A 22,046-nucleotide genomic window follows, 5' to 3' on the forward strand; every position below is an offset into this window, starting at 1 on the left:
ATGAGCAAGATGAAAGGCCAACGATGGAGTCAGTACCTGGTGTATACTTGCCATTCAACAGTACTTCCAGTTGGCTTTGTATAGAAGTCTGGATATGTCATCCAGAAGAAGCAATTATGAGAATTTTTCTTCTCATAACTAAGAAAATAATGAGAAGGGAGATTATATGTGTATACCTGCAGAGTTAATGTGATAAAAGATGACAAAGTTATTTTCTAACTGCTTTTATCTTGTTAGTGCAAAGGGAAGATAGCCATCACTAGAGTAAGGATCGGGCAGGACGTCTTAGAAGTTTAAGCAGAGAAGAAAAGCTATAAAATAGTCCTGTAGGAAGGTAAATAGGGAAGTGTAGGATGGTAGAGGAACACTGAGATAACTTCACTTTCTCATATAAATTGAAAGAGTTTAGATCCAGCTCCAGAGTTTTTATTACTTTATAAGGTTCAGCAACGTGGGGCTTGTGAAGTGAACAGACAAAAGAGATTAACAGGAGGAAACAAATATACAGTTTATTGGTATTTTTACATCACGGTTCACAGAAATGAAGTGAAACTCAAAGAGAGATTATTACCCTTCTTGACAAAGGAAAGAGGGTTTGAGATCCAAGGGACAATGCATTGTGGGCAAGTGACTAGGAAGTACTTGGGAGAACAGCTAATGGAAGATAAGGGTTATTTTGGTAAAGTTTGTTTTTGCAGACTCATTTTTTGGGGTGGACTCTCCATCTCCAGGGATAGGGGTTGCTCTTCTCATCCTAGCACAACAGAGGTGGGTTTTTATGCCTTTCACATAGATAAATTTATGCTCTGCTTTTAGGAAGATTATGGGAGGGCAGAATATTTTTCCCATATCTTTTGCTTCTTAATTGCCTTTAGCTTAAAATAATTCTTATGCCAAAGTGGCATATTTTGGGGTGGCGTATCCTGATCCCCTTCAATATCAATAAGTGGTTGACTGCCACACCCTGAATACTATATAGATTATTGCTGTTATTTGCTGTGACTTACTTTTCAAACAGTAAAATCAATTCTTTGATATTGGTATAATAGTGATATAATATTAAACTGAATTATATGTAAATATATATTAGTTGATGTAAATGTGACTTGAAAATACTAAATTTCGGGGCGCCTGGGTGGCGCAGTCGGTTAAGCGTCCGACTTCAGCCAGGTCACAATCTCGCGGTCCATGAGTTCGAGCCCCGCGTCAGGCTCTGGGCTGATGGCTCAGAGCCTGGAACCTGTTTCCGATTCTGTGTCTCCCTCTCTCTCTACCCCTCCCCCGTTCATGCTCTGTCTCTCTCTGTCCCAAAAACAAATAAGCGTTGAAAAAAAAAAAGAAAAAAGAAAATACTAAATTTCTTTCTATCACAACTTATTTTGATACTGATTTCTGTACATAGTTTAAGTTGTATATTAAGGAAAAGAAGTTAATTACCCATTGGGAATTCCTATATGAACTACAGACTGATCTTAATATTCCTGGGAATTTTGAAGAAATATTTATAGAAGTTGAGTTTAGGTGTGTATCTTCATTTTAGGAATGATTCATTTTAGGCTAGATGATGTTTTACCTGAGTTTAATTCCTCATGATTAAGTTTTTGTATATGTGTATGTATGTTATAAAGAAAATTACTAATTTATATGCCTGTGTATTTAATGTGTATTTCTGTTTTATAAAAAGCAAAACCAACACCTTGTGATTTTTTTTTCTATTTCTAGGACTTTTTGGTAATTTTGCTTTTTAAATTAATATTTTTCTGATACTTAGTAATATTAACCACGTATTCAGATCTGTTGATCAGCACATAGTGCTAATGAATTTAAAGTCATGGATATTATTCCCATCTGAACTAGTTAATATTCCTCTTTATTTATTTATTTTTGGCTGCCCATCTTATACTGGAAAATTGAGGGAATTTAACATTTATTCTTTATTGAGTCTAAGCTGGTCACTCTTGGGTACTTAATATAAAGTAGCTTCTTTAATCATCCAGTGTCCCTGTGAGATAGGTGGTGTTATACTGAGAAGTTATCTGCCAAGTCATGAATTTAGTAAGTGGCAGAGTTGGGATTTGATCCCAAGTTAGCCAGTCTCCCAAGATTTGTGTAGTGATTAATTGTGGGTCAGTAAATTTTTTTTTACATACTATTGAATAATAAATAATGGTTATTTAACCTTATGTTAGTGACTTGTTTCTTTTCTTCTTGTTAAGTGTCTTTTTCATCAGTTCTTCCTGGGGTCTGTCACCTTCCTTTAATTATTTTTCATTTTTATTTTCTGATTGAGAACTTGATAAATTTCCATGTTATGGAAAGAAGTTATATAAGGAAGGGACTGCTTAGGATATTATGGAATGGAACTGGAGATGGAAAGCTGAACGGCTCTTGTTTCCGTGACTAAGAGATAGGTTATTTATTTTTATTTTTATTTTTATTAGACAGAAGGAGAGCATGAGCGGGGGGGACTGGAGGGAAGTTTTGGGGAGGGGGAGAGAGAGAGAGAGAGAAAGAGAGAGAGAGAGAGAGAAAGAGAGAGAGAGATGAATCTTAAGCAGTCTCCATGCTTAATGTGGAGCCTGACACAGGGGGGACCCAGGGCCCTGGGATCATGACTTGAGCCAAAATCGAGAATTGGATACTCAACCGACTGAGCCATCGATGCACCCCAAGATAGGTTATGTTTGTAGAAGAATTGGCAGGAATTCTATTATCAAAAAAGTCATAGGGCTATTACATTTGAAAACTTTAAAAAGGTACATATTATTTTAAACCTGCTTTTATATATACTGCTCTCATCATAACCATATTAAATACTTGTTTAATAAATATAGAATAGTTTCAGATATTTCAGCACTATATAGGTGCTGTTCATAGATTGGTCACTAGGACAAATGGAGGTCATACCTTTAGGCGATTTGTAGTCCAATGTTTATGTATAACTCCTGATACTGAGAGTTATTATACCCTCCCAAACTTATATTTTCTATGATTATAAAAGTAAAGAATTCTTTGAAGAAAATTTACAGCATTGGAAAATATGTAAAGATAAAAAGATTTATAAGCCTATAACCTAGAGATTCACTTTGAGAAACATTTTGATTCAGTTCCTTTTCTCTATGTAAATTTATTGTTACATGTTGAGTATCTGTTTTATGAGATGAAAAGTACACTTGCTATATCTCACTTTTAATTTTTAGTCTTTTCTCTCTTTGAATGAAGGTTGTATATATTATTCATTTTTCATCTGTGAATCACTTTATGGATTTTGTAACCAAATTTACAATTTTTACATTTTCTTTCCTTTTTTTTAAGTTAATTTATTTTGAGAGAGAGAGAGAGAGAGAGAGAGAGTGAGTGTGAGCGGGCGAGGGGCAGAGAGGGAGGGAGAGAGTGAGTCCCAAGCAGACTGTATGCTGTCAGTGCAGAACCTGATGCAGGGCTTGATCTCAGGAACCAGGAGATCATGACCTGAGCCAAAATCCAGAGCCAGACGCTTAACTGACTGAGCCATCCAGGTGCCCCTTGTAAATTTTCTAACCCATGAGATTCTGCTTTAACGTTTATAATTTCTTTGCACATAATTATTTCAGACTTGTATTTCTAGAACATTTTCCCAACTTCTTAGTTAAGTGCTTCATTTATTTTTCTTTGTTGCTTCCTAATTAAAGCCTTTTAAAGTAGGAATGCCTTCTCATTGGGATGTAAACAGTCTTTTGAGAAGTCACAGTCTTGTCCCATTTGTTAACACCAATAAAACTTTTCATCTCAAGCAGCTTTGTGAACTCTGGGAATCAGAGGGTAATGCTTTATTTTTCTAGTCACTATTTTTTATTTCTCTCAAACCAGTTGAATTGATGAATCTTCTCATTTGCATTTAGCTGGCCAGGTAATCTTGGCAATTTATTCGGTGCCTCACTTGTAGTCTTTCAAATGTTATTTTACCCAGTTTGGGTCTTCAGGTTCTAAATTCTGTCCTGCCTGCATGATACCTCAGCTTACATCACAGTTGTCTTCTCAGTAGAGACTTTGTATCCCAGAACGGGAAGATCTTAGAGATCTTAGAGATTTTATATATAAGATCCCTTCATATATAATTATGTAGTAACTGGGGCTCAGAGGAAAAATAAGCTGGTGTACCTAGCGTACTAAATTAATGTACTTCTGCCCAGAGGTTTTAGTAGAGCTTTGATTAAAAAGCAAGGACCTCTTGGGGCGCCTGGGTGGCTCAGTTGGTTGGGCATCCGACTTAGGCTCAGGTCATGTTCTCACTAGTGGTTCAAGCCCTGTGTCAGACTCTGTGCTGACAGCTCAGAGCCTGGAGCCTGCTCCCCATCCTGTGTCTCCCTCCCTCTGGCCCTCCCCTGCTCACGCTCTGTCTCACTCTCTCTCTCAAAAATACATAAACATTAAAAAAATACATAAATAAAGCAGGGTCCTCTTAAATAAATAAAAATAAATGAATAAATAAAAGCTGGGACCTCTTTCCATTTCATCCCTCCGGGCCTGATCAGTACTTCTGTGAGAAGCTATTTTAGGATTTCATACAGTAGATTCAGATAATTTAGATATTCAGATAATAAATAAGTAACAATTCATTTAGTGAAAAGGTTATCGAGAAACAGTATTATGACCTGAGTGGTATTTTAGGAAGATGAGTTTGGCAGTGGTATTCAGTGGTGAGTTGAAGTAGGATGATACTGTGAGGCTCCAAGGAAGGGATTTTGAAACTGCTTGGTGCAGAGGCTAGCAAAATGAAGGGTCGAATCTGCGGTACATGAGTAGGGAAGAAACATTAGGGCTTGACAGTGGAAAGGAGAAAAGAGCAGAAGAGTCCAAGGTAACATGAAAGTATCAAGCTTGTATGAAAGGGGAAAACTAGATTTGCTCTTTAGGGAAAGGGTTTTATTGTAGGGAGATAGTTTTTTTTCTTTCCTCTTTTAATTTACTATGTATTACAGAATGGATGACCGTTCTTTTCCAAGAAGTTGAAATTTTGAGGAGTGTGTTCCATATTTCACATATGTATATATTTCATATATATATGAGAGCTACATCTCTCTCTCATATATATATATATACATATCTCTCATATATATATCTCTCATATATATATATCTCACATATATGAGAGAGATATATATAGATATAACATGCACACATGTGCATATGCAGTAAAAGCTTGGATTGTGAGTAGCTTGTTCTGTCAGTGTTCCACAAGATGAGCAAATATTTCTAATACATTAAAATTTTTTTTTAATGTTTATTTTGGAGAGAGAAAGAGAGTGAGAGGGGACAGAGGGGCAGAGAGAGAGGGAGACACAGAATCTGAAGCAGGCTCCAGGCTCCGAGCTGTCAGCACAGAGCCGGATGTTGGGTTTGAACCCACGAACTGCGAGATCATGACCTGAGCCGAAGTCAGATGCTTAACCGACCGAGCCACCCAGCTGCCCCTTTAATACATTTTAACTTGATAAACGAGCAGTGTCTTGCAATATGAGTCGTACATGATGCCAGGTGTCACATAACAACTGAGCCAATGGTTCTTGAAATTTGCTTTGATATACAAGTGCTTTGGATTACAAGCAGGGTTCCGGAACTAATTATGCTCACAAATCAAGGTTTTGCTGTTTATGTATATATATAAACATACATATATTTGTATATACATGTATATATAAATATATATATATCTTTAGTTAAAATATATAGATATATAAAATATATATATATATCTTTGGTTAAAAATTTTTTTTGTTCTTGCACTTTTCATTTTAATTTTCCACTGACAATATACATTCTATATTATTTCCATGGGAAAACATTGTAAAGAAAGGATCGGGATTGGTGAGGCCTGTGAAACCTTGAACAGTTTAAAAAGACTGTTACATTAAGGGTATTTTAGGTAGAAGTTGACTACCAGTAACCCACAATTTGGATTGATCCACATTAAGAACCTTTATTTTTGTAAAATGAACCCAGTAGCACATGCAAGTAGTGAAATTTTTTTTTTGGACTTCTAAGAGAATTTAATCATGTAAAACAGAATAAAGTGATAATGAAACATAAAATAAAAAGGAGTAGTAGTAGAACTTCCTTTTTATTTAGATGTTTTAATTTTCCTTTCACAAGCCAATGCATTATTGTACTCATCTCATACACGTGCAAAATTTACTCTAAAAACGTAGATGTTTGTTTTTGTAAATGATTCCAGCTGTTCGTGAGATATGTTGGTTTCTGTATTTGATCCCAAGATCCTTTAAAAACAAATACCGAAAGCCAGGAGTGCATAGAACTACTTTTCACCCTTTTTCAATATTAGTATTTTTTAAAATTTTATGTGAGTTAAAGAATTCTGTTTCTCTACACAACTAATGTCATCGAATGGTATATAATGAATGCTATTTAATTCAAGTCATGTGGCCTGAAAAAACAAAAATCATGAAAAAATAAGCCTTAAGAACATTATGAAGATCAAGGACAGTTCTGATTGTAAACTATTTTAGAATTTAAATTCTGCATTTTAAAACTTTTTCATATATAAGAGTAAGACTTGTAAAAATCCTCTGTGCTATGTTAGAGAACTTACATAATTCTTATTTGACTAGGTATAACAGATTTATGTGTGTAAATTGTGTCTTTCCACATTGTGCAGGTATACTTATGACTAGATTTTGATATTGAGATAAGAGAATGGAATATAGATGTTTTTCTTTTTTTTTTAAGTTTGTTTATTTATTTTGAGAGGGACTGAGTGAGCGAGCATGAGAGGGGGAGGGGCAGAGAGAGAGGGTGAGAGATGATCCCAAGCAGGTTCAGCTTTGTGCTGTCAGCACAGAGCCCAACTTGGGACTGGATCCCATCAACCTTGAGATCATGACCCAAACCGCAATCAGGAGTCAGACACTCAAGCGACTGAGCCACCCAGGTGTCTGTCCCATAGGTGTTTTTCTTTTTATATAATCTTTGGTTATCTTGTATTCATCCATGTAAAAGTCATCATTCATTGCACAGTTACATTTAAATTGAAGCAAATAACTAAAGTAATTATTTTTTATCAAAGTAAACAACTCTTAAAACTCAGATTTCAAGTATTATTTATAATTAGAATTTAGAGTTTAGAAATGAAATGCGTTATGCTTTCATATAACTTCTGTGCATTAGACTTTGAAGTGATTTTCTATACAGTTTTCTTATAAATAGGGCCACATGTGTATATTTGTGTTTGTATGTATGTGTGCATAAAAGTAAAACATATAATGACGATTATTTTGAAGGGATTTTTAAGTTTTATGTTGAAAAAATAAAATTTATTACTTTGCATTAGAATCTAAGTATTAATGTATCTGATTGGGAAATGTACTTTTTAGGTAATTGTTTCATTAGCTACTTGAACTTGGCCCTCTTGCATGAAAGTTACAACCTGTGTACCAGGCACTGAGGAAGGCACTAGGAGATATAATGGAGAGAGCAGCAGTAGGACTCTGTCTTGCAGAAATTTATATTTCTTTTATGGGAGACAGATAGTATACACATAAATCAAATATAGACTGTAATTAGAGTTGTGAATTGGAAATAATGTTTTTTGATACAGAGTAATGGAGACATACTTTAGTTAGGGTAGCCAATGAAAGAGCAGTGCAGCCAGAGGGAACAGTGAGCAAAAGGCCCAGCAGTTGGGGTGGAAACAAGGCCTGTTTAAGAACGGCTCGAATCTGAGTGATGGAAGTCTGTAATGAGCAAAGGAGAGAGCTATGTGAGCTGAAACTTGTAAGGCAGATGTGAAGGTTATTCACGTTTTACAGACTTTTAGAAATACCTTGGATTCTGTTACAAGAGCAGTGGGAAGCTATCGAAAGGCTTTAAGCTAAAGGAGTGACATTTACGTTGTAAAAAGATTATCTGGCTGCAGTGGACAGATACAGGGCAAAAGAAGTGGAGATGTGGTCTACTGCTTCGTTCACTGTAGCTGCACAGGGAGTTTTTATTACGGAAGTGATGAAGCTAGAATTAAGCAGGGGAGTTGTTTCCACTTGTTTCCAAGAAGATTGTTTCCATTTGTAGGGTATTAGTAAAAATAGGTGAACCTAGGTTTTCATTTTCCTTGGGTAAATATCTAAGAGTAGAAATGTCAGGATGTATAGGTAAATGTATGTTTCACATTATGAAAAACGTACCAAATTGTTTTCCAAAGTGGCTGTATCATTTGTATTCACATAAGAGACAAGTGAGAGTTCCAGTTGTTTCATACATATCCTTTTCAACGTTTTGTATTATCAGTCTTTTTTATTTGAATCTAGTGGGTGTATAGTGGTAAAGTAATGCTTTGATTTTGCATTCTCTTAATGTCAAATGATGTTAAGCATCTTTTCATGGGCTTATATGGCATTTTCACATTTTTTTTGGAAACATCAGTTTAGATCTTTTGCCTGTTTTAAAAAAGTGGGTTATCTTTTTTATTATTAAAATGTGAGAGCTCTTTATATATTATTATATATTCTGAATAGTCCTTAATCAGATGTGATTTGCAAATATTTCTTCTTGGGCTGTGGCTTATCTTCTCATTTTCTTAACAGTATATTGCAGAAGTCCAGATCATCAGTTTTGTAATGTCCTTTTGTGGCCTGTGTAAGAAATATTTGCCAAATCCAAACTCAAAATATTCTTTCCTAGATGTTTTGTAGGTTTAACTCTTGCATTTACAAATGGTGTAAAGAGGCAAGGTTCAGTTATTGGCATATGGACGTCCAGTTGTATTTCACTCTTTGTAAATACTGTCTTCCCCCATTATTTATGTTGACACATTTGTCTCTAATCAGTTGATGATGTACTGATTTTATTTTGATTTGTGTGGGTCTGTGATTGGACTTTCTGTCCTGTCTGTTCTGTTGATGTGTATGTTTATTGTAATGGCAATACCACATTGTCTTGATTTATGTGGCTTTGTAGTAAGTTATAAAGTCTGGTAGTTTAGGGCCTCTCAAGTTTATTCTTCTGTTTTGGATTTGTCTTTGGCTATTACATGCTTCTTTAATTTCCGTGTACATTTTAGAATCTGTGAATTCCTAACAAAAAGGCAGCATGATTGTGGCTTAGATTGTGTAAAAATATGGGTGGAATTGACATCTTCCAGTCCTTGAATATGGTACATTCCTACAACTGTTTAGATTTTAGGTCTTTTTTTCTTTTCTCTATTTAAAAAAAAACAAAAGCAAACCCAAAAGTCATAGCAATGTTTTATGGTTTTAAGGGTACAGACCTTACACATGTTTGGTGAATTTTTGAGTATTTCATGTTTTATGCTATCTTACTATTTTTGGTTTTAATATATTCTAATTGTTCTTGCTAATATAAAGAGAAATATAAATGATTTTTCTGTATAGATCTTAAATCCTGAGAATAGTAAAATTCTTTATTAACTTTATTAGCTTTTTTATTTTTAAGAGACTTTATTTCCACTTTTTAAAAATGTTTACTTATTTATTTTGAGAGAGACAGCCAGCACAAATGGGGAAGGGGCAGAGAGAGAGGGAGAATCCCAAGCAGGTTTCCCACTGTCAGCATACAGCCCCATGTAGGGCTTGATCCCATGAACAGTGAGATCGTGACCTGAGCTGAAATCAAATTGGAGGCTTAACCAATTGAGCCACCAGGTGCCCCTAATTTGAGAAGCTTTGAGTAGATTTCTTACGATTTTCTATGTAAATGATTATGATGTTTGTGAATAAAGAGAGTTTTATCTTTTCCTTTATAATCTATATGTCTTGGCATTTTGCATTGGCTTGGGCACCTAGGATAATACGGAATAGAACTGGTTGCAGACGAGGATAGCCTTGCCTTATTCCTGAAAAGCATGCAGGCATTCAGCATTAGGTATGATGTTAGCTGTAGGTTTTTCACAGATGGCTTATATCAGTTGGAGGATATTTCTTTATATTCCTAGTTTGGTGAAAGTTTTTTTAATAATGACTAGTTTTGAATTTTGTCAAATGATTTTTCTAAACCTTTTGAGATGATCAGATGGCTTTTGTCTTTTCAGTCTGTTGATAACGGTGAATTACATTGTTAGATTTTTTGATTGGTAAGCTTCCTGCATCCCTGGGATAAAATGTACTTATTTTTTTTTTTTTAAATCTACTCATTTTTTGAGAGAGAGAGAAAGAGAGAAACAGAGCGTGGGAGGGGGAGGGCAGAGAGAGAGGGAGACAGAATCTGAAGCAAGCTCCAGTCTCTGAGCTATCAGCCCAGAGCCTGACACAGGGCCTGAACTCACGGACCATGAGATCATGACCTGAGCCAAAGTCAGATACTTACCCAACTGAGCCACCCAGGCGCCCCTAAAATGTTCTTATTGATGATGTGTGATTCTTCTGTTGTTAACATGTTGCTTATTTAGATTTGCTATATATTTTGTTAAAGTTTTTTTGTGTCTATGTTCATGAGGATTATTTGGGTATAGTTTTCTTTTTCTGATAGTTTTTCTGGTTTTATTATTGTGGTATTGTTGGCTCATAAAATAATGCTGGAAATGTTCCCTCTTTTAAAATTTCTGGGAAAGATTATGTAGAGTTCATAGTAATTCATTTTTAAGTAAGAATTCATCTGTGAAATCATCTGGATCTCAGGTGTTGTTTCTGAGAAGATTTGTAACTACAAATTCAATTTCTCTTACAGACATAGGACTATTTAGATTGTTTCTTAAAGTAACCTTTGGTAATTTATATCATTCAAATAATTTGTGTTTTTCATTTAAGTTGTCAAATTGATAGACATAAAATTATTTAGAAGAATCACTTATTACCCTTTTAGTGAATGTGAGATTTATAGTGATGAGTCTTATTTGTGTTGATGCTAATTTGTATTCCACTGTAGACTTTCTTTCCCAAGGCCCTCTGCCACCCCCATTTTGATTTATCTGGCTAGTTGAAGAACCAACATTTGGTTTCATCATTCTTCTCTATTGTTTTGACTGTTTTTTGTATCTTTGATTTTTCTTTTGTTTTAGTTACATTTTTAAATTTGTCTTACTTTATGTATGATTTACTCTTTCTAGTTTCTAAATATGGAATCTAGAGGTAACTGATTTGAAATCTTTCTTTTTTAGTAATATAGGTATTTAATAGCATAAATTTCCCTGGAGCACTGTTTTAGCTACATGCCATAAATTTTGACATGTTGTGTTTTCACTTTATTTAGTTAAATTATTTTCCTAATTTCCCTGATCACACCTGCTTTGGTAAACAGGTTATTAAGTATAAGTTTGCCAGAGACTTTCATATTTTTTTTCTGATGTATATTTTTACTGATTTTTTGAGGGGAGCAGGGGCAGAGAAAGAGATGGACAGAGGATCCAAAGCGAGCTCTGCAGGGAGCCCAATACGGGACTCAAACTCATGAACCATGAGATCATGACCTGAGCCAAAATCTAGAGTTGGACGTTTAACTAACTGAGCCACCCAGGTGCCCCATAATTTTACTGATTTTTATTTTAATTTTATTGTGATAAGAATTTTAAGCTTTATTGGGATTTCTTTTACAGCCCAGGATAATCTCATCTTGGTGAATATTTGATAAAGCACTTGAAAATAGTATGCATTACGGCATGGTGGAGTGTTGGGTGGACTGTTTTATATGCCTCCCTAACAGCTAGGTCAAGCTGGTTGATAATGTTATTTAAGACTTCTATATTTTTACATTTTTTTTGTTGTTCATTTATTCTCCCAGTGCCTGAGAGAGGAGTATCAAAATTTACAACTAAAATTGCAGACTTGTTTGTTTTTCTTTTGCTCTTTTATTAGATTCATTCTTATTTGGGCTGCTATGCCATTTTGATGAATCAACTCCATTCTCCTGATGGAAAGTTCCAATTTTTCTTTTACAAAGTCCGTTTTATGTGATACTAATATTGTTACACCATTTTCTTTTTAATTGTGTTTGCACGGTGTATCTTTTTTTGTCATTTTCCTTTTAACATATGTCTTAAATTTTAGTTCTGAGGTTAGTTACCTTCTAGTCATTTCATTGTATAAATACAGTTTTATTGGAACACAGCCACACCATGTCATTTATGTATTATATGTGACTGCTTTCAAATTACAAATGCAGAGTTGAGTAGTAATGATAGAGACCATAAGGTCCTGGATGTCTAAAATCTTTATTGTATGGCTCTTTACAATAAAGTTTGCTGGCCTCTACAATGTTTTTTGTATATAGAATTTAATAGGATTTTGCTTATTTTATACATTCTTATAATCTCTGTGTTTTAAGTAATGGTTGTATGTTATTTACGTTTAATGTAATTATTAATATGGCAACATTTCAGTCTGCTGTTTTTGCTATTTTATATTTATCACACCCCTTTTTTTGTTTCTCTTTTTCCTGTTTCATGTCTGGTTTTGGATTGATTAAATATTATTCCATTTTACATTTACTGTTGATTTATGAATTATACCTTTTATTTTTTTCTTTAAAATAATACTTTTTAAATTAAGCCTTTAGCTTTTAGAGCAGTTTTAGATTCACAGCAAAATTGAGGGAAAGGTACAGAGATTTCCCATATATCCCTTGCTCCTACACATGCACAGTCTCCCCACTTAACATCTTCTATCAGAGTATATACATTTGTTACAATTGATGAACCTATCTGGATACATATAATCATTTCAGTCTAATGGTTTACATTGTGGCTCACTCTTGGTGATATACATTCTGTGGATTTGACAAATGTATAATGATATGTATCCATTATTCTATATCATACAAAGTATTTTCACTGCCTTAAAAATCCTCGTGCTCCACCCATTTATCTGTCCTTTCACCAACTCCTGGCAATCACTGATCTTTTTATTATCTTCATAGTTTTGCCTTTTCCAGAATGTCATATGGTTAGAATCATACAATATGTGGTCTTTTCAGATTGGTTTATCTAATGCAATTTAGGTTCCTCTATGTCTTATCATAGCATGATAGCTCATTTCTTTTTAGTGCTAAATAATATTCCCTTGTCTGGTTGTACCAGTTTATCTGTTCACCAACTGAAGGACATCTTGGTTGCTTCCTGGTTTTGGCAATTATTAATGAAGGTACTATAAACATGCATGTCCAGACTTTTATGTGAACCTAAGTTGTCAACTCCTTTGAGTGAATACCAAGGAGAGCAGTTGCTGGACCATGTGGTAAAAGTATGTTTACTTTTGTTAGAAACCACCAAACTTTCTTCCAAAGTGGCTGTACCATTTTGCATTTCCATGAGCAATGAATGAGAGTTCCTGTTGCTCAACATCCTTGCAGCATTTGGTATTGTTAGTGTGTACTAGATATTGGCCATTCTAGTAGGTGTGTAGTGACATCTTGTTGTTTAATTTGCATTTCCATGATGACATATGATTTGTGGAACATCCTAATGCTTTGTTGTCATCTGTATATCTTCTTCAGTGAGGTGTCTGTTAAGGTCTTTGAAATTGTTTCTTTTTTATATTTAGTGTTTTCCTAGAGTTTACAGTATACATTATTATCATTCTCTACCTTCAAATAATATACCACTTCAGGTACATAGTAAGGACCTTCTAAAGTATACTATTTCTTCCTCTGCTGTCCCTTGTGCTCTTCTAGTCATTGTTTGTTTTTTTTTTTCCTTATATTTGTAAATCCCTTAATACATTGTTGGTATTTTTATGAGTATCTTTTAAAGAGTTTTCAAAATGAGAAAAAAAGTCTTTTGTATTTAACAACAGACTTAACAATTCTAGCATTCCTGAATTTTTTATGTCATTTCAAATTTCCATCTGGTATCATTTTCCTTCTGCTGGAAGAACTGATTTTAACAATTCATGTAGTATAAGTCTGCCGGCAATGAATTCTCTCAACTAATATTTGCAAAAATTTTTGTTTTGCCTTTATTTATGAGATGGATTAGGGTTTTCAGTGTTAGGCGTGGAGTTATAATTTAAAAATATATGGTGGTTTGGCAATTAAGACTTTTAATTTTTACTGTATTTTACTCATTAGTTGGCTGCTAGCAGCCAGGTATACTTATCATCTGTTTGTTATAGTCTTACAAAGTAATTATAAAAGTGATTATACTGCTTTTGATGAACTGCATGTTGTTTTAAATATATTTTAAAGGAAGCACTCACATTGCTTTCTCCTCCATTCCCTAGAGTTTTTATGGACTGTATTTGTAGCACCATTTGTTATACTCTTGGGTATAGTTATTTCTATGCCATAGAAAGATTACCAATACAAATTAATTGTAGAGATGACTATTGTGAAAGAAATAGGAAGCAAGCAGTTTTGTATTTTTCTTGCCTTAGTGTGTCATCTGGGTTTAGGATCATTTACTTTTATTACGTTCATGTCCAAATTATAAAGTATTTTCCTGTTATGTACTAAAAATTTATCTACAAGTCGTTTACTATGCACACAGCAGATCTTGAAGATGACATGACTGAGGGAGTTACGTATGTATGTCTTGGGGGTGGTCTCTTTAGTATTGATATACTTACTTCTATACAATACTGACAAAGTAAGAAAAATTCTGATGTTGACACTAGCTTTGGGACCTTGGGCTGGTTATATAGATTAATCTTCATTTTCTTGTTTGAGATACTGCCTCACAAAATTATGAGAATTAAATGGGACTGTATATACATAAATTACTCAGTACATAAGTGTTCATGAAATGGTGGTTCTTAATTTTTATTTTATATTTCCTTTTTTTATTTCTTTGTAAAATTATAGGTACAAGTTTATCTCAAAGATGCCTTCTTTAGAAGTTAATAATTCAAGAGCTTTAAAATTTAGATTGTATCTGCTTCTAAAAGTAATTTGATTGACTTATAGGAAAGGACATCTGTGTAGAAAGAGAAAGAAAACAATATGTAAGCAGGAGGACAGAATAGAGGAAGGAGATCATCAAGACAAATGTATCAAAATTTGAACATTAATTTTTTTCTCCTTAGATGGGCCATATTTCTTGTTTCTTTGCATGTCTCATAACTTTTTGTAGGAGACTGGACATTTTGAATATTGTCATGTGGTAACTGGACATCAGATTCTTCTTTCCCCTGTGTTGGTTGTTGCTGTTGTGGGTTGTTTGCTTAGTGATTTTCTAAAGTACGTTTCTAAGTCTTTCCTCTCTGTCGTGTGTAGCCATTGAAGTTCTGTTTGTTTGGTGGTCAGCTGATGTTTTGACAGAATTACTTTAAATGCCTGGAGCCAAGGAAAGAAAAAAAGAAGAAACAAAAAAATACCCTCCCATCTTTGCAGATTTGCTCTTTTGAGACACTCCTGTGGTGCTTAGTCGGGCCGTTTACAGCTCTCCGCCAGCTTTTGCTTCCTACTAGTGTAGAGCCTAAAGGCCAGCTACAAGTGAAAGGTTAGGATCTTTGTAGGCTTTTTATGACGTGCAACTTGCCCTGGGCATGCAAGCAGTAGTGTACAGGAGAGCTTTTCGAAGACCGTATACCCACACGTACCTTCTTTCCCCACGTCTTCCTTCCCAGGCTTCTGGTCTGTCTATTGCTGTCCCAAGTACTGTCTGCAGCTCAGACTGCTGCAGCTAATACCTGTGGCTTTAAATGCTTTTAGTGAAAGTGTCCTAGCCCTGGGGATATTCTAAGTTTGGTGAAACAAAGACAGTTCTTTGCACCTGTCCTTTGGGAAGCTGCCAGATAGGTTGACACCTACAACCCTGAGTATAAGATTCCTGCCACTTCCTCTGGAACTAGAAACCCTCACACTTGTGCAGGATGGATGCTGTCCTGATGACTGTTGCCCTCTGGGATGTGGGGGATTGTAGATGGGACATTCCTTTTATCACAAAACAGTGGCTGCTTCTTCATAAAGTCTTCCTCTGGTTGCTGTACATTTGTGTCTTGATTCCAGAATTTTTCAGAAGTTGATTTTGATAGTTTCTGCCAGCTCATTAGTTTTTTAGGGAGAACATTGCCCCGGAGTTGCCCATTCTGCCAGTTTTTGGTGATGTGATCTTTTTCAAGGGAAGATATTGTATACTGATTTCACTTGAAAATAGTTAGAAACTGGAAGTGGATATAGAATTAAGCCAGATTTTAACAACTTAAAATTGTGTGTACTGTACCTAGTACCTTACTAAGTCAAGAGTACAAATCTTCTGAATTTTATTCGTTAAAGATTACATATTTTCCAAGTAGTAATAGAAGAAAAAGTTAGGCGACCTTAGGGTATAAACAGGAATGAGAAAACATCTCTGGCTTTGTAATCTCCCCCCGCCCCTCAGCATTAAAAAAGTTATATGGCAATAAGAGCAGTTCATTACTGAAGGAGAATAGGGAAACACAGCAGAAGGTCTGGCTTACAACTAGACCCTCTTTCCCTTCCTCCTGCCCTCCCATCTTGCCATCTTCCCCATTCCATGTGAAACACTGAATAATTTTCATGGGCTAAAGGCATAGGTATAGTGGATACTTAGATAAAAACGGTCCTTACTCTTTCAAAGCTTATTGTAATGTGGGGAATAGAAAAAAATTTGTAAACAGCTGTATCATGCAGTGATTGCTATGGTGTGCGTGGGTATATTGGGAATTCAGAGAAAGGCCATTTTTGTAGGTAACGGGAAGGCTTTCTGGAGTTAGTGGTTGCAGGTTTAATGGAAGTTAACAAATATAAAAGTTGGGAGAGAACTCTGTGTCATGTATAGGGAGTAACATCTATGAAAAGTTTTAGATGCAATGAGAGATCTGCAATGCAGAAATTGTTCCTGTGACATTAGCTAGGAAATGGAAAGTAGAGGAAGCTGAAGCTGGGGTGTTAAATTGTGGCTTTATAGGTAGTGTGTCCTAGTTTAGAATTTATCCAGAAGAATAAGTTGCAAAGAAATTTAAATGGTTTATAATTGTCCAGTCTGATCTACTTAATGAAAAATAATTTTCACATATGATTCAAATAATCTGAGATTTCTTTTTTAAAATTTTTTTTTTTAACGTTTATTTATTTTTGGGACAGAGAGAGACAGAGCATGAACGGGCGAGGGGCAGAGAGAGAGGGAGACACAGAATCGGAAACAGGCTCCAGGCTCTGAGCCATCAGCCCAGAGCCCGACGCGGGGCTCGAACTCACGGACCGCGAGATCGTGACCTGGCTGAAGTCGGACGCTTAACTGACTGCGCCACCCAGGCGCCCCATCAAATAATCTAAGATTTCAAAATGAAGATATTTAAAAGCTTTATATTACAAAGATAAAAGATATTAAATTGCTAGTAACTTTAGTACTTTCAGAAGATAATATTTTCCAAGTCAGCATTTTATATTCCAAATTTTTATATAATAAATTTTATTTACTTTATGTAAATAAGTTATTTCATTTAAAAAGCTCAGCTATGATACTTATTTTATATAAATTCACTTATGACCAGTTCTTGAGTAGGAAGAACCATTGTGGGCCACTTTTCTTGCAGTGGTAATACCTTTTAGAATTTTAAGGAGAAGGCCTGGAAGAAAAGAAGACTGTTACCTTCAAATAGAGTATTACATTGACATGTTCAGATTTACAGGAGACTTAATTGATTTATATATCTTGTTTATACTATGGTAACAGTGATTTTGGTTCTTTTGATTTAGCTTTTTTAGCCTTCTTATGTCATTTTGTTTGATTTTTAAATGGTTTTCCTATGATTTTTTTTTAGTGTTTATTGCTAATTTTCCTGTAATTGAGCCTTAAAATTGAGTCTTCCACTTTCTTGCCAAAATAACCTTAAGTAAATTGGTTGCTTTTTAAAATGAAAAAAAAAAACAAATTAAAAATTTACTACCTCTGGATGTTTTATTGCTTACCCATAGAAATTATTTTCTCTTTCCTTTTCTCCCACACAGAGTTCATAAAACACTGATTTCTTTGTAAAACTACCATAATACATCCTATTTCTATTTTTTAGGTTTGTACTTCTGACTTCATAGGAAGGTATTTAAGTTCATTATTCAATAGATTAGAATCCTGGATTGCTTATATGTGACCTTGTTCATGCTGCTTAATCTCATTTATTTTCATTTCTATGAGGACGATTATGCCTTTCCTCATAGGATTGTTAAAGAATGGTTTAAGTAATAAAGGCCAATTGTTTCTACTTTGTCTTACATGTTTTAGTTTGGTAAATATTGAACCACTCATTTTTAACTGGGGGATAAATATTTCTCTAATTTTAGAATGATAGTTTTGTAAGCACTTAGCCTTATTCACATTAAAGTATTAAAAATTATAATAAAGGTTACAAAGACCAGCTGAAAATATACGACCACTTTACAAAATCTACAATAAATTTTTTTTGCAGCTGCTGGCAAAGAAATCAGAGAGCCAGACTGTACTCTTTTGTAATTAAATGATATATAGAAAGGAGCATTGTTTTTTAACTGAAAGATAGAACCGTAAGCTTCACATAACAGAGCCTGATTGTTAGAATTACACATATTAATTGTTAATTCCTTTAAAAGCAGACTATTTTTTTTCTTCCCACTGAGCCCATCTCTGTTATTACACATTACATAATGGTTGTTCGTTATGCCAGACTCAACTGAAGCCCTTACAATTCATTTAGGAGATTAGTCTAAAAAATTCTTTAGTGTTCTCCCATTTTAATGTATCCTAATTCTCACACAGATTATTTAGAGGCTCAGTAGACTTATACCTTGGTATCTACTTCTGTTAGTGTAGTCAGTAAATGTTCACATCATTGATTTTCAAACCTGTGGTTTATTTTTCTCTATATGGTTCTCTTTTAGATTACCTCTTCTGTGTTACTAGCCACTGGTCTACAAGGTTCATAGTAGAGACGCAGGTCAATTGGGTATATAATAGTGAAAAAGCAAACAGTTCTTTGATAAGACCATGGTATGGTGAAAAGATGTTTGAGTTGTTTTTCACAGATCTACAATTAATATCTAAGAGAGTATATAATCCACAGCAGTTTGACATTTGCTGGAAACAAGGCGTTAAGCTAGCTGTTTCATGGTACTTCAGACATACGTGATCAGATGGCTACTTTTTTTTTTTTTTTTTTTTTTTTTTTTTTTAAGCTCAAAGCTGGGGTTATAAGAGAACTGGTCATATCTCACCTTAGCTGAAGGCTGGCTATATGCCTGACTTTGTTCCTAAGGGTTTAAACCCAGTTATGTTATTTAATCCTCATAACAACAACATTATTAGATAAGTAACTTTCATTCCCATATTTAGATGAAGTAACTGAGACCTAGAGAAGTAGAGTCATTAAGGTCACACAGCAAGTGAGTAATACAGCTAAAATCTGAATCCAGGAAGTCTGAATTCGGAGACAGTCTCTTAACTATTCTTTTAAAAAAAATTTTTTTTTTCAATGTTTATTTTATTTTTGGGACAGAGGGAGACAGAGCATGAACGGGGGAGGGGCAGAGAGAGAGGGAGACACAGAACCGGAAACAGGCTCCAGGCTCTGAGCCATCAGCCCAGAGCCTGACGCGGGGCTCGAACCCACGGACCATGAGATCGTGACCTGGCTGAAGTCGGACGCTTAGCCGACTGTGCCACCCAGGCGCCCCTCTTAACTATTCTTGTAGCTATTTTTGTTAATAAGGCAAATAGGAGGAGTTGAAGTTGTTTCATACACAGAAATAAAACCAGCCTTTAACCTGAGAGAATATCTAGGTTTGTTTAAAAAAAAAAAATCAGAAATTAGGATAAGGGCTAGTTTCTCATAAAGTTGAGTTTTAGAGCTGTTACAGAGAAAAATACACACATAATGCATTATTTTAAAATTTGAGAATTTTGTTTTTAAATTCTTAAATTTCAAAAGACTTTAAAAATATTCTTAAATGAGATTTTATTGCTTATATGGACTTGTATGAAGACAGACTTATTCTGATCCTGGGATCAAATCCCAGGGTTTTTTAAAAAAAATTTTTTTAATGTTTATTTATTATTGAGAGATAGAGAGACACAGAGCGTGAGCAGGGGAGGGGTAGAGATAGGGGGAGACACAGAATTCGAAGCAGGCTCCAGGCTCTGAGCTGTCAGCACAGAACCCGACGTGGGGCTCGAACTCATAAACTGCGAGATCATGACCTGAGCTGAAGTCAGTCGCTCAACCAACTGAGCCACCCAGGAGCCCCTTAAATCCCAGGGTTTTGATTCTGGATCCTGTATTTACTAGTTTTGTGACCTTTTCCAAATTAAATTTTCTTTGCCTATTTTTCTTTATCTGTAAAATGAAGATAATAATAGCTTTTTTCTCGTACGTTGTTGGGAGAATTAAATTATTTAACATATGTAAAGCCCTTAGAATGAATAGTACTAAATGATGTATGTAAGGTTACCTGGCAGTGGTCTTATTATTATTATTAATCTTATTTCATAGCCTGTGATCATCCACCCTTATAATGAATATTTTTCTTTGATAAAACATTCTACTTCTTGATTCTAATTTCTGGTACTTACCTGCCCCTAAACTTATTTTTCCTTTGCTTCTTTTACTTAACTACTTACATTTTATGTCTTCTTATGCTCTATGTAACTTATAAACCAATTTCAACTTTTGGGGAGATAAGATGTAATATGCATGCATATGTACATATATACATCTTTATTTCTGGAACTTAACACTGTTAATGCATGGGCTTTTTCTTGTCTACAGATATATCCCTAGTTCCTAGAATGGTAATTTCTAGTCTTTAGTAAATAAGATATTTATTAATGAATGAATGACTTCAGATTTGTCAGGCATTTTGTATATGGCTGTTTCTAAATTTTCCATTCCTTAGACCAGAAAGATATGCATTTTATCAATGTTTTTCTTTAAAAATGGTACTTACAACAATGTAATTAATATATCATATGTGAATTAAGGGAGAATAAGAGTATCATCATATACTTTATTATATGTGTATTTATCCATCACTGTACTTAAAGTAGCATTTGAGGGGGGACAGTAGTACTTTTGACTCATTTTTGACATAATGTCACAAGTCAAATACATTGCTATTAAATCATCTTTGTGTATCAATTCACATTTTTACAAATACAGTATTATAAAATACTAGGTATATATCTTTCAAGCATTAAAAAAATTTTTTTAATGTTTATTTTTGAGAGAGAGGGAGAGTGTGCATGTGCAAGAGAGAGTGGGGGAGGGGCAGAGAGAGAGGGAGACACAGAATCTGAAGCAGGCTCCAGGCACTGAGTTGTCAACACAGAGCCCTACGTGGGCTCGGGCTCAAAAACCATGAGATTGTGACCGGAGTGGAAGTTGGACACTTAACGGACTGAGCCACCCAGGCACCCCTCTTTTAAGTATTTTTTAACATAGATTCTATCATTTTCACATTAACTATAAGTTTGCTGGTATCAGTTTCATATTTCTTTAGCTTCTATACATGAAGATTTGGCCCCTTTGTTTCTCTTCTGTTACATCTATTTGTCAGTCTAGTACTGTCACAAAAGAAATTTCAGGTATTAAAATTTATCCCTAGTGAATTCTTCATTTTCTAATGATTATCACTTTTAAGTGCCAGGCTTTTATTTTTTATTTTATTTTATTTTATTTTTTTGAGAGAGAGAGAAAGAGAGAACGAGAACTTGCATGCACTAGCAAGGAGGGGCAGAGGAAGAGGAGGAGAGAGAATCTTAGGCAGGCTCCATGCCCAGCACATAGCCCTGTACTGGGTGTGAGGATTTGGGAGGGGGGCTGCTGGATCTCATGACCTTGAGATTGTGACCTGAGCCAAAATCAGGAGTCAAATGCTTAACTGACTGAGCCACCCAGGAGCCCAGGGGCCAAACTCTTTCTCTTTTTCATAGGAATTTGTCATGAATCCTACCCAGTAGTCATCCACTATTTTGCTCTGCTGGATTTGAAATTGCCTTTTTCCATTTAAAAAAAAACACAGATTTTACTAGTTTTAATTCTTACAGCACCTTTATCTATGGCTTTCACATTTTTATCAAAATTAGTTTTAGACTAGAAGACTTGAAATTTTTTAGAGTAGCTGTGCTCTCCTGCTAGTTGATTTCTTTTATTGTTTTTAATTTATTGTTGTAAATGATC

The 22,046-nt window shown here is 34.8% G+C and overlaps 1 protein-coding gene across 10 annotated transcripts in view; it reads left to right on the plus strand.

The window, feature by feature from the left end:
* Positions 1-22,046, plus strand: part of NBEA (neurobeachin) — a 685,885-nt gene that overhangs the window by 57,715 nt on the left and 606,124 nt on the right. The window lies entirely within an intron of this gene.

The sequence above is a fragment of the Prionailurus bengalensis genome, chromosome A1, assembly GCF_016509475.1.
Source record: "Prionailurus bengalensis isolate Pbe53 chromosome A1, Fcat_Pben_1.1_paternal_pri, whole genome shotgun sequence".
In the NCBI taxonomy this organism is placed as follows: domain Eukaryota; kingdom Metazoa; phylum Chordata; class Mammalia; order Carnivora; family Felidae; genus Prionailurus; species Prionailurus bengalensis.